This window comes from Scomber japonicus, chromosome 6 (genome assembly GCF_027409825.1).
Source record: "Scomber japonicus isolate fScoJap1 chromosome 6, fScoJap1.pri, whole genome shotgun sequence".
NCBI lineage: Eukaryota > Metazoa > Chordata > Actinopteri > Scombriformes > Scombridae > Scomber > Scomber japonicus.
This window is the reverse complement of record NC_070583.1, coordinates 32,922,785-32,935,902: the sequence shown is the minus strand read 5'-3', so window position 1 is coordinate 32,935,902 and position 13,118 is coordinate 32,922,785. Positions and strand designations below refer to the sequence as shown.

Below are 13,118 nucleotides of genomic sequence, written 5' to 3'. Positions count from 1 at the left end.
TCTCTCCCTCTCTCTCTCACACACACACAAGGGAAGAATGCTATAAAGCAAACACACCTCTTTCCGTCTCAGTTTACTTACTATGACCCCGCCCAAGAAACACTGACCTGTGTCTAAATGGACACACTATCTCAAAATGAAACCAGGATAGGGTGAATCATGAAACATGTCACACAGGAAATGTTCATTCACAACCACTCATAACCATTCATAACTTTTTCATAAACCTCTTGCTTGGGATCAGAGACATTAATATGACAGCCTTAACTCAAAAATGTCACATATTGTTTTTCTGAATTAGGTAGGCTTATCCTATGATCCTCTATATCCCAGTAGAGTGTATCTCTAGTAGGTGAGGAGAAATAATAGAAAATAAGCCTTTTCTTTAAAGGTGTTATCATTTTTTTGTATCTATTATATTTTTATTTTTGATGGTTAGGAAATTGTGATATATGATTTATTTATCTATTTTACATATATTAAGTTATTCTGGGGCAATTAGGTTTTATCTGTTCTGCAGATTTCTCACACAACACACCTACCTGTCACCTGCAGATGTTCTGTGTCGCCCTCATCACTGATGGAGATGACAGGGAGTACAGAGAACTGATCCAGGACTTTGTAGACTGGTGCCTGAGGAACCACCTCGCGGGAAAGACCAAAGGGCTGGTGACAAATTTCTGCAGGTTGAGACACTCCCCTCTGACACTGGTGAACATCCAGGGGACGGACATTGAGATGGTGACATCTTACAAGTACCTGGGTGTTTACCTAAAAACAATAAACTGGACTAGACAGACAACACCACTGCACTTTATAAGAAGGGCTTCGCCTTTCGGCTCAGCTCTCGATTTACCAGTCGATCTTCGTTCCTACCCTCACCTATGGTCATGAGCTTTGGGTCGTGACCGAAAGAACAAGATCGCGGGTACAAGCGGCCGAAATGAGCTTCCTCCGCAGGGTGGCTGGGCTCTCCCTTAGAGATAGGGTGAGAAGCTCAGTTATCCGGAGGGAGCTCGGAGTAGACCCGCTGCTCCTCCACGTCGAGAGGAGCCAGATGAGGTGGTTCGGGCATCTAGTCAGGATGCCTCCCGGACGCCTCCCTGGTGAGGTGTTCAGGGCACGTCCCACCGGTAGGAGACCCCGGGGAAGACCCAGGACACGCTGGAGAGACTATGTCTCTCGGCTGGCCTGGGAACGCCTCGGGGTCCCCCTGGAAGAGCTGGACGAAGTGGCTGGGGAGAGGGAAGTCTGGGCTTCCCTGCTTAGACTGCTGCCCCCGCGACCCGACCCCGGATAAGCGGCAAGAAGATACCTCTACCTGCTCAGGAGACTGTGATCTTTTGGAGTGCAGGGGGCGCTCCTGAGGACACTGTGGTGGCATGATTAGCTATTTTTTATGGGGTGGTCTGCTGTTGCAGCAGCATCTTAGCTGCAGACAAGAGACAGGATAAACGGAGAAGAAGGCCAGCTCTGTCCTGGGATGTGGGTGGTGGGACGCAGCAATCAAGATGGCACCCACTGTGGCTGATGTCTTTGTCTCACTCTCTCTACCTGTTGTATGCATCTTTTGTTATGTGTTTATGTGTTACTGTTGTGTGTAAGGAGAGCAGCAAAGTAAGAATTTCATTGCATTGTCTGAACCTCCGTGTTTTTACAATGCATATGACAATAAATTTCTTTATCTCATCTCATCTTTAATGGCCAAGTGGGGGGTAGACAGACCAGTTTAGTTTGGGGGGAAAGACTAGTTCATGTGTTGGCAGAGGGGTGAGAATTTGTTGGGCTCAAGCTTTCGCAGCCGGTCAGGATGCTCTCAATGGTGCCATGGTAGAGAGCACATGATGGGTGCCAGGGCTTTGGCTCTCTTCAGTTTGTAGAGGAAATAGAGGTGTTGCTGAGCTTTCTTGGCCAGTGATGTAGTGTTGTTGGTCCAGGAGAGGTCCTCTGTTATGTGCACACCCAGAAACCTGCAGCAGCACCGTTGATGGACAGAGGATGGTGCTGGGTGTGTGCTCTCTGAAAGTCAACAATCATATGACCTTTATCTTCTCCACATTTAGAGAGAGATAATTATGCACCACGTCGTCAGTTGGCTCACCTCAGTCCTGTAGCATGTCTCATCATTGTTAGTGATGAGACCCACCACAGTCGTATCATATTGTAATAAACCTGCCCAAGTGGGCTTTGTCAGAGGCCAGATATCACACACGCACAACCGGACAGTTACGAAGAATGTAACTTTATTAATTCATTTACGTAATCTAAAATTGGAGGAGGTGCGGGGGATATCAACAGGGTTATCTCTTCAATAGGTCCATCACAATATCTAAGATGAATGCGGTCTGCTGTTCAAGTTTGATTTTTCTCTCTATTTTACAGAAAAAGTTAACATTTTATATGCCAGATCATTGAATTGATGTGGAAAAAAGACTCCATACAAAAAATAGCATTTCTAACTCTTTTTATTCTATTGTTTCTTATTCTAAACTAGTTTTCTTGAGCTTTTCATGTGAAGATAAAAGATATAATTGAAACGCCTACATTGACTTTGACTGACGTAACTTTGCACACGACACTAACGGGCAGCTGCAACCATTTTACAGGGCCGAAGACATTTTGTAAGTATAATTTTATTTTACCAATTAAACTAACAATTTTTCGATTTAAATATAATGTCACCTGTTCAGATAACATTTACTGTGAAGAATATGTGTTATAGGTTGTTTTTTCGTGTTTCTGTCAACGCCTAATGAAGATATAACGTTTTTAATTAACAGTAATTAACGGTTGTAGTAATTTGGTTATGTAACTTTGCACTCGACACCAGCGGTTGGACGATGTAATTGGAGAGTAAAACATACATTTTCCAGTGTCGAAGGCAACATTTTGCAAGTTTTTTTTTCAACAAACTAAGGTACGCTTTTACAATTTAAATATAATCCTGCCTGTTCATATAACAATTATTGTGAAGACATACAGTTTTTTTTTATTTATGATGTAGTAACCTGGCTGACATAACTTTGAAACATGACCCCAATGGGCGGCTGCATCCATTTTACAGCGTCAGGTCAAGACAACATTTTGTAAGTTCATTGATTTATTTTATTTTTTTTACCAACTAACTGACAATTTCCCGATTTAATTATAGTGCTGAACGTTCAGATAACATTTACTGTGAAGAAAAGGTGTTGTTAGCTGTACGTTAACAGTAATTAACGGTAGTAGTAACCTGGCTGACGTAACTTTGCACACGACCCCAACGGACGGCTGCTTCTCAGAGATATTTTACAGCGTCGAAGACGGTTAGTTAATTTATGTATTTTTTACCTACTAACTTACAGTTTTTTAATTTAAATGTAGTGTTGAATGTTCGTTGAATGTTCAGATAACAATTACTGCGGAGAAAAGGTGTTGTCGGCTGTTTTATTGTCGAGTTTTATTGTTTTTTAACTTCATGAGGACTTAACGGTAGCAGTGTGGACTAACGGTAAGCTAACGGTAGCAAACCGATATTAATATTATAATTTTTCAACTTAAACTTAAATTTATGAGTCTTAAGCTTCTTTTTTCTATATGTCCCAAATTGTTGAGAACAAATTGATGTCACGTCGAGGTTGTTACTCGAAAAAAGAAGAGATTTTAACTTACTAAATCAGTCATATTTATAGCATTAGTTTCATTAAATGTGTGTTTATTACAAGGTGAATTACAACTGTGGTTATATTGCTTGGCTGGAAGGATAACTTTAATTTAAATAGATAATGGTGGTGATGTGGGGCACTGCCAACGCTTTTCACTAATATTTGTCGTAATATTTAACTTCCCTGGAAACAACTTGATGCCATGTCGAGGTTGTTTGACTTGAACTACACCTTGCTGGCTTATACAGGCCATGTAGGGTGCAGTATGTTCGTTTGTCCACCAGAGAGCGCTGCATGAATAGCATTTGGTTGTGAATGGAACATTGAATCATGAAGATAAACATTTTCCTCAACATGATAATAACCTCTCCGTTTACAAACGTTTTCCGCAGCGTTATTATTGAGTCTATGTGAAAGATATTTTTAATTATGAACGGAAATGTGTGATTTTTTAGGTCTTTTTTGTGTGTCTACTTCCTGTTGGAGGAACGCGTATCACGTGGTTAAAGGGGGTACACAACACGGCACATGTACAAACACTTTGTTTCGTATTAATCTCGCATTATAACACTAAAAGTAGAATAGTATATCTAATAAATACTGTTTTTGTTTCGTATGGTGGCCTTAATTATTGTGACTCTTTTGTAAACCCGTCACTGAGACTGACTGCGCCGACAATCACTCCCTCGCCTCCAACCTTATTCTAGTTATCGCTTCTCGGCCTTTTGGCTAAGATCAAGTGTAGTATCTGTTCTTATCAGTTTAATATCTGATACGTCCCCTATCCGGGGACCATATATTAAATTGATTTTTGGAACAGGGAGATGGAATAGGGGCTTGCTCCGTCCACTCCACGCATCGACCTGGTATTGCAGTACCTCCAGGAACGGTGCACCCCCCTCTCTGTGTTTAAAGTAATTCATGTTCAGCGACACTGGATAATGGTGGAGTTATGGTGTAACCCTATTGAGGTTGTTGTATGCTTCAGAAAGTGATGTGTATACAGCGTTTGTAATGCTAATAGACAAGCTGCAAAGTTGTGACGTGTATGGCGTGTATTATATAAAACATTATTTTCTCCCCCAGATATCAGACTCTAATGTGACTTCCAGTTTATTTCCCCTGTTACATTTAAGATCGGTTTGTGTTTATTTAAAGTATATGTAATCAAAGTTTTTAAAATAAGTTAACTCTGTCTTTGACTTTGTGAAACCGTGAGTGAGACTGACACTGCAGAGGATCACTCCTTTAACTCCGACACTTTCTCAGTTATCGCTTCTCGGCCTTTTGGCTAAGATCAAGTGTAGTATCTGTTCTTATCAGTTTAATATCTGATACGTCCCCTACCCGGGGACCATATATTAAATTGATTTTTGGAACAGGGAGATGGAATAGGGGCTTGCTCCGTCCACTCCACGCATCGACCTGGTATTGCAGTACTTCCAGGAACGGTGCACCCCCCTCTCTATGTTCAATGTTAAAAAGCTTAACTTATCATTCAATATACCAGTTAATTTGAGTACCTCTAGGACATGTTATTGAGGTTGTATACTCCACAATTTAATGCATGTTTACAGCGTTTTGTAATCCTTATTTGCAGAACATGAAGCTGTGAAGTGTTGACATGCATGGCTCTATTAAATCCACAACAAATAATTGCTGAGTGAGATGAGATGCATCTTTATTGATCCACTTTTGGGATAGAATAGAATCAATAATACATGGTAGTAGAATTGAATATGTCTTGAACAGCGCTCTTTTTTTCATCAATAACAGACTGATTTAAAATGGAGTAAAATGTCAGTAACTCTTCTACTAAATAAAATATACAGCTGTGAAAATAATAGTTAAAAATGTAACAGGTCTACTTCTGGTAAAAGAAGTTAAGTTTTACACTGAAGCTCCATTCAGGTGCATGTGAACTCACAGTTTGTGCTTTATAACACTGACATGGCTGCTGATGTTCAATTGCTGATGTTGCTGATGTTTTATTCACTTTATTTGAGCTGCCTCTGTCTGCCTGGACTGGGGCTGTGTCTCCCTCCTGCTGCAGCTTGTGAGTGGGGGGGGGGGGGGGGGGGGGTGTCTGCTGGTCTCTGATTACATATATAGAAAAATTATGCTGTATGTCTCAAGAGTCAATGTGCTGTTTCTTAAACAGTGTTGTTACCACTCCAGACCAGTAGGTGGCAGTAGCAGGAATGTCTGTTGCCCCAGTAACAAAGAAACAGGAAGTGGTTGTAATGTGAGGAGGAGGAGGGGGGACGGGGGGGGGACATGTGCTTTCTTTTTTTCTTTTTTTCGGCATTTCAAATGTGTTTAAATCAACTTGTGACTGCAGTATGATTTCACTTTGGCTCATCTGAAGCTGTTGTTGGTTTGTTTCTCATTTGTTGGAGGTAAAACTGAAACAGTGGGTGATTTTAGGTGAGGGTATGATGTGGTAGTGCAGCAGTGCATCATGGGAAAGCCAGTAATTTTTTTGTCATATAAAGTTTAAATAATGTTTATTATGTTTAGTATAAAGGTCTCCTTGTGTGTTGAGTCCCTGCAGATCCACAGTCTCATACAGCGTGTGGTTTGGATGATGTTTGGATGGTTTACCATCAGTCAGGGTGCCGTGTCTGTGAAAGACTTCCTTGGCTCGGATCTGTACAACTCATACTTACCTGGCAAGGGAGATACCATGATCAAGAAGGTGGTTCACCCAGGGCGAGGCTCAACCATTGCACTCCGGTTGTGCTGACCTCTGCGAATTCCCCAAATGTGGGAATCTCGATTGCATAATTTCTGGTAGTGGGGGACTGCGTTCGCGCTCTCCCCTGATAAATTGTTGAAAGAAAATTAAACAGTAGTAATTGATGAGAGCTGGTGTTTAGTGGTTGAAAGTATGGACTCAGATATAGAACATTTGAGTTGGAGGAAAAAGCTTTAAGAAGCTAGAAAACACATTATATTGACATGTATTTACACACACACACACACACACATTTACATTGAAAATGGTTCACTGTTTCAAAGCATGTGATACAGTAAAAATGTCGGCATCTGCTGAGCAAGTATTGGTTAGTATGGATGGAATAAATCTGACTTTTACATTTGAAAGGGGGTGAACAGCCCTCTTTCTGTGTCCTCTTTGAGCCATGAAATGTCTGCAGATGGGGATGCACCCAACCACCTCCTCCACCTGCAACACAGATAATACATAGAAAGCATTTGGTTATTGTTGTGTACAAAGTAATGTTAGAATATTGTGATTTATTTATTTATTTTTCTAAACTATTAAATGTGTATTAACTCTCTATCTCACCTTTCACAGCCTGACGTACAGCCAACAGTTCAGCTTCATCACCTGGCCATGATGAAGGATCACACTTGGAGGTGCTTGCGTTCAGTTGCTGGAAAAAAAAGGTAAATTAATTATCTACATGTTATGACGTACCAGTTTTTAATTATCATAATCATACAAATACATTTAGGTTAAGTGTCACTAATCTGAATAGTTTCCAATCCTGCTTCAAACAAATAATCAAGCCAGTACTCACTTGATCCTTCATTTATTAAATTGATTTTTGGAACAGGGAGATGGAATAGGGGCTTGCTCCGTCCACTCCACGCATCGACCTGGTATTGCAGTACCTCCAGGAACGGTGCACCCCCCTCTCTTTATGTTTAATATGAAAAAACTGAACCTAGTCAGTACTGGTGACTTTAGATCCATTTTAGAATAGTTCAAGTATTCCTAAAATTATTGAATTATTATTTAGTTTTTTTCTACAAATGATTATATACAACTTTAATTATTTTGCGAGCGTGATGCTAGAATTGCCCATGACTGCCAATGTACGATTGAGTAGCTATGTCAACACTCAAGTGAAGTCGTACACTACACAAATGTATGCTTATATACAGCAATCCTTTGTAATCCTTATTCATAGAGCAGGAAGCTGCAAAGTTGTGACATGCATGGCACTATTAAATATTAAATGCACACAACAAGTAATATAGTGTTTAGTGGGCCATACTCTGCAGGAATAGTCGGTCGATGTTGTAAAGAGGGTATTAAAAGTTGTAGTAGTTGCACAAACAGACACAGGTAGACAGCAGCGGAGCGAGACGGAGAAGCATTGAAGCTAATAAAAACATGGAAATGTGCAACTAGGCCCCACATCCTTAATGGCTGAGGGGGCGCTACATCCCATACACTCCCCAAAAGAGCAAAAATACTCATGGAAAAAATAAGTATAGGCAGAGGACAGAGTCTGTGTAGATAACGTGTCATATAAGTGATGATAGAGAGGGATTACTCTTTTTCAGGTGTAAGTCTGTACATTGTTTTTATATTACACTCCTGTCTAGTATATTTATTTCAAAATCTTTGTGTGTGTGTGGGGGGTCAGATTCTTCTGATATGTCAGAAGAATAATTTATTCTTGCTGAAAAGAAATCATGCTGATTGTGTCAAGAGTCAGTCTGCTGTTTCTTAAACAGTGTTGTTTCCACTCCAGACCAGTAGGTGGCAGTAGCAGGAATGTCTGTTGCCCTAGTAACAAAGAAGCAGGAAGCGGTTGTAATGTGAGGAGGGGGGGACAGGGGGACAGGGGGACATGTGCTTTCTTTTTTGTTTTTTTCTGCATTTCAAATGTGTTTAAATCAACTTGTGACTGCAGTATGATTTCACTTTGGCTCATCTGAAGCTGTTGTTGGTTTGTTTTTCATTTGTTGGAGGTAAAACTGAAACAGTGGGTGATTTTAGGTGAGGGTATGATGTGGTAGTGCAGCACTGCATCTTGGGAAAGCCAGTCATTTTTTGTCATATAAAGTTTAAATAATGTTTATTATGTTTAGTATAAAGGTCTCCTTGTGTGTTGGATCCCTGCAGATCCACAGTCTCATACAGCGTGTGGTTTGGATGATGTTTGGATGGTTTACCATCGGTCAGGGTGCCGTGTCTGTGAAAGACTTCCTTGGCTCGGATCTGTACAACTCATACTTACCTGGCAAGGGAGATACCATGATCAAGAAGGTGGTTCACCCAGGGCGAGGCTCAACCATTGCACTCCGGTTGTGCTGACCTCTGCGAATTCCCCAAATGTGGGAATCTCGATTGCATAATTTCTGGTAGTGGGGGACTGCGTTCGCGCTCTCCCCTGATAAGTTGTTGAAAGAAATCTAAACTGATACTCAGTAGTAATTAGAGCAGGTGTTCAAGTGGCCTAAAGTACAGACTCTGATATAGAATATTTGAGTTGGAGGAAAAAGCTTTAAGAAGCTAGAAAACACATTATATTGACATGTATATATACACACACACACACATTTATAATGAAAATGGTTCATTGTTTCAAAGCATGTGATACAGTAAAAATGTCGGCATCTGCTGAGCAAATATTGGTTAGTATGGATGGAATAAATCTGACTTTTACATTTGAAAGGGGGTGAACAGCCCTCTTTCTGTGTCCTCTTTGAGTCATGAAATGTCTGCAGATGGGGATGCACCCAACCACCTCCTCCACCTGCAACACAGATAATACATAGAAAGCATTTGGTTATTGTTGTGTACAAAGTAATGTTAAAATATACGAGAAATGACAAAACATGTAAAACCAATTCTAATTTACATTCATTGCATATAATGTGAATATCACTTACAGGGGAGTCAGTGAGAGGCGATTCCAAGGGGTGATCATGAACTCTGTTTGTGGACGGGGACTCTGGGCGGGTTAGTGGACACATGCTGTTTAGACTGGACCGGGGTCTGTTTGGTCTTTTCTGTGGGCTGGTAATCCTGGAATTGGGAAGCCAGAGACTGACTTCTGGTCCTGCCCTTAAATGGGGATTCTTGGGTCTTGAGCAAGCCTAAAACAAATGACCATACAGAGTAGTATTATTATTTAGGGCGCTTTCAGACCTATAGTTGGATTGTTTGGTCTGCAGCAGGCAATAAATTGTTTAAACGTAGCAGTACTATGCTTCAATTCAAACGCACTAAATGCTGTTGGTGTGAAAACGCGCTTATATTGTGATTTAGTTATTTATTTTTCTAAAATATTAAATGTGTATTAACTCTCTATCTCACCTTCTACAGCCTGACGTATAGCCAACAGTTCAGCTTCATCACCTGGCCATGATGAAGGATCACACTTGGAGGTGCTTGCATTCAGTTGCTGGAAAAAAAAGGTAAATAAACTATCTACATGTTATGACGTACCAATTTTTAATTATCATAATCATACAAATACATTTAGGTTAAGTGTCACTAATCTGAATAGTTTCCAATCCTCCTTCAAACAAATAATCAAACCAGTACTCACTTGATCCTTCATTTATTAAATTGATTTTTGGAACAGGGAGATGGAATAGGGGCTTGCTCCGTCCACTCCACGCATCGACCTGGTATTGCAGTACCTCCAGGAACAGTGCACCCCCTCTATTAAGAAACCTAACTTAGTAGATAAGTAAGTTATCTTAATGTATTAATTGCTATACTGACATTAAATTGAGGTTTGATACTGCAACAATTTATGCATATTTATAGTGTTTGTGATGCTTATTTATAGAGCAGGAGGAGGCAAAGTGGTGAAATTAGATTGCTGGTGGAAAATCCTCACCAGTGTTTTCGCCCATAGATTTTGGGAGGGAGTGGTGTGTCTTATATTTAATAAAAATAGGTCCATCTCTGACAGCACTCCTTTTTCATCAATAACAGACTGTAAAATGTCAGTAACTCTTCTACTAAATAAATTACACAGCTGTGCAAATAATATCAAAAATGTAACAACAAGTCTACTTCTTCTGATAAAAGAAGTTAAGTGTTACACTGAGGTAGACTGTTCTTGGGCTCCATTCAAAAGTAACGTCACTGTCTATCATAATCTATCGATAAAAACCATGCAGACCAAAGCTGTGTCTCCCTCCTGTTGCAGCTTGGGCGGGGGGGTCCTCACTGCTGCATTTCTGCTGGTTTCACAGTCTGTTGTTTTCTCATATGTCAGAAGAATCATTTATTCTTGCTGTTATATATAAAAATCATGCTGCATGTCTCAGAGTCAATGTGCTGTTTCTTAAACAGTGTTGTTGTCACTCCACTCAGTAGGTGGCAGTAGCAGGAATGTCTGTTGCCCCCGGTAACAAAGAAACAGGAAGTGGTTGTAATGTGAGGAGGGGGGCGTATGCCTTCTTTTTTTTGTTTTCTTTTTTCTGAATTTCCAAAGTGGTTAAATCAACTTGTGACTGCAGTATGATTTCACTTTGGCTCATCTGAAGCTGTTGTTGGTTTGTTTTTCATTTGTTGGAGGTAAAACTGAAACAGTGGGTGATTTTAGGTGAGGGTATGATGTACTAGTGCAGCAGTGTATCATGGGAAAGTCAGTCATTATCTGTCGTTTAAATAATGTTTGTTATGTTTAGTATAAAGGTCTCCTTGTGTGTTGGATCCCTGCAGATCCACAGTCTCATACAGCGTGTGGTTTGGATGATGTGTGGATGGTTTACCATCGGTCAGGGTGCCGTGTCTGTGAAAGATTTCTCCGGCTCTGATCTTTACAACTCATACTTACCTGGCAGGGGAGATACCATGATCAAGAAGGTGGTTCACCCAGGGCGAGGCTCAGCCATTGCACTCCGGTTGTGCTGACCCCTGCGAATTCCCCAAATGTGGGAATCTCGACTGCATAATTTCTGGTAGTGGGGGACTGCGTTCGCGCTCTCCCCTGATAAGTTGTTGAAAGAAAACTCATTTCATATTCAGTTGTACCTGATGAGAGGTGACTTGCAGCTGTATAGAGCAGTTAATCTAATACAGAGTAACTGTGTAGGATTAAACAGAATTTTATAAGCTTTAAATCATCATTAAGCTTGTATTTATATTGAAGATGGTTCATTGTTTAAAAGCATTTGATGCAGTCAAAATGGCAGCATCTGCTGAGCAAGTATTGGTACTACATTAGTATGGATGGAATAAATTTGAGACTAATGAAATGTTATTTATATCTGTGTTTAGTTACTGAAGTGAAAAAATGCAGCTCGACTCAGTGGTTTATTATTTTGGAAGTTTTTACATCTAGAAACTACAGAGAGACTGTCAGACAGTGGACTGTGCTGCAGGAAGCAGTTTAATCTGTTGTAATAGCGACCTGACGCAGATGTGGCACCACTGGAGATGGCATAAGGAAGTGAAGGATCAGGAGATTAGATGGGGATGGAGTTTGGTGACAGGTAGAAAAAACAACAACAAATACAACAAAGATATATGAAAATTGGCAGATAAGAGTGAGGAGAATGGGAGGAGATGTTACAGAGAGAACAGCAGATATTGAGGAGGTAAATAAAACAAATGCTACCTTTATTATCTGAGCAGCAGAGGAAACAGTACCAAAGAGTGCAGAGGAAGAGTGTAGTGTGGTGGGATATGAGAAGGAGAAACAGAGAATCCAAATATCTGCATAATTTAGAAACGTTTGCTCAGTACAAAAGAGCTCAAGCAGTAATGAACACAACGAGCATACTGGAGAAAATACTGTAATAAAATTGGGAGAGAGAGAAACTTGTCAGAGGTTTAGGGAATGATTGGAAGTATGAGATGCCAGGACTGTGTAGTAATAACAATAATACAATTAGTAGTTTGGAAAGGGCAGAACGCTTAGCAAGTACATTTGTGAAGGTATACAGTTCAAAACTTATCAAGAACAAGACAGTGTAGAGTAGTGGTCTCTAACTCTGCTCCTGGAGAGTTACTGCTGAAGAAGAAATGCACGTATGGCCAGAGATGTGATGTAATCAAGTAACGTCCGAGAACAATAGCTTGAGCTAGTGACGTCACAGCCCTTGATCATTACTCCCCCCTGATGAGTAGGATGGAGAGGGATGAAGTAGGATTGACTAGGATGGAGAGGGATGGAGTAGGATGGAGAGGGATGAAGTAGGATGGAGAGGGATGGAGAAGGATGGAGAGGGATGAAGTACGATTGACTAGGATTCCCTGATTGAACTCAATCTATGGCTTTTGTCTGAATGTGGACCCTCCTCCTGTTGTGACTCCTTGCAGTTAACATTGTCAACTGTCCACCTAAGCACCACTTATCCCCACCAAGTTATCATTTGATCTTGCTTCGGTGTCACACTGTAAGGTCTGAATGCAGATGCTCTCCCTTCCTGCCTTTTGTTTCTTTGCTGATCACGGCCTTGGTCTTACTGTATAAAATGCCTCCATTTAATTTTCTCTGTGTCAGTCCACTGTCTCAGACCCACTTTGTGTCAGCCCACCGATATCCCGGGTTATCAATAAACATCCAACACCACAGCAAACTTTGAATTAGGACTTGAGTGAATTTCTTCAACACTGCCCTTCGTGTTTTGGGCATCTCCCCACTAGGGCTGGACGATTAATTGAATTTTAATCGCGATATCGATTTTGGCCTCCCGCGATTATAAAAACGTAATAATCGACTTAAAACGATTATTGTTCCGCCCAGC

The 13,118-nt window shown here is 40.7% G+C and overlaps 5 non-coding genes and 2 pseudogenes across 5 annotated transcripts; all 7 read left to right on the top strand.

The window, feature by feature from the left end:
* Positions 1 to 4,353: 4,353 nt before the first annotated feature.
* On the top strand, positions 4,354 to 4,544 carry LOC128361071 (U2 spliceosomal RNA). Its single transcript, XR_008321556.1, has one exon. It is a non-coding gene; the product is annotated as a U2 spliceosomal RNA (small nuclear RNA).
* A 371-nt stretch (positions 4,545 to 4,915) lies between these two features.
* LOC128361075 (U2 spliceosomal RNA) lies at positions 4,916 to 5,106 on the top strand. Its single transcript, XR_008321559.1, has one exon. It is a non-coding gene; the product is annotated as a U2 spliceosomal RNA (small nuclear RNA).
* Positions 5,107 to 6,305: 1,199 nt separating this feature from the next.
* On the top strand, positions 6,306 to 6,469 carry LOC128361066 (U1 spliceosomal RNA). Its single transcript, XR_008321551.1, has one exon. It is a non-coding gene; the product is annotated as a U1 spliceosomal RNA (small nuclear RNA).
* Positions 6,470 to 7,143: 674 nt separating this feature from the next.
* Positions 7,144 to 7,305, top strand: LOC128361078 (uncharacterized; annotated as a pseudogene).
* Positions 7,306 to 8,633: 1,328 nt separating this feature from the next.
* On the top strand, positions 8,634 to 8,797 carry LOC128361065 (U1 spliceosomal RNA). The gene has a single exon (XR_008321550.1). It is a non-coding gene; the product is annotated as a U1 spliceosomal RNA (small nuclear RNA).
* A 1,156-nt stretch (positions 8,798 to 9,953) lies between these two features.
* Positions 9,954 to 10,074, top strand: LOC128361079 (uncharacterized; annotated as a pseudogene).
* A 1,121-nt stretch (positions 10,075 to 11,195) lies between these two features.
* Positions 11,196 to 11,359, top strand: LOC128361091 (U1 spliceosomal RNA). Its single transcript, XR_008321573.1, has one exon. It is a non-coding gene; the product is annotated as a U1 spliceosomal RNA (small nuclear RNA).
* The last annotated feature ends 1,759 nt before the right edge of the window (positions 11,360 to 13,118 follow it).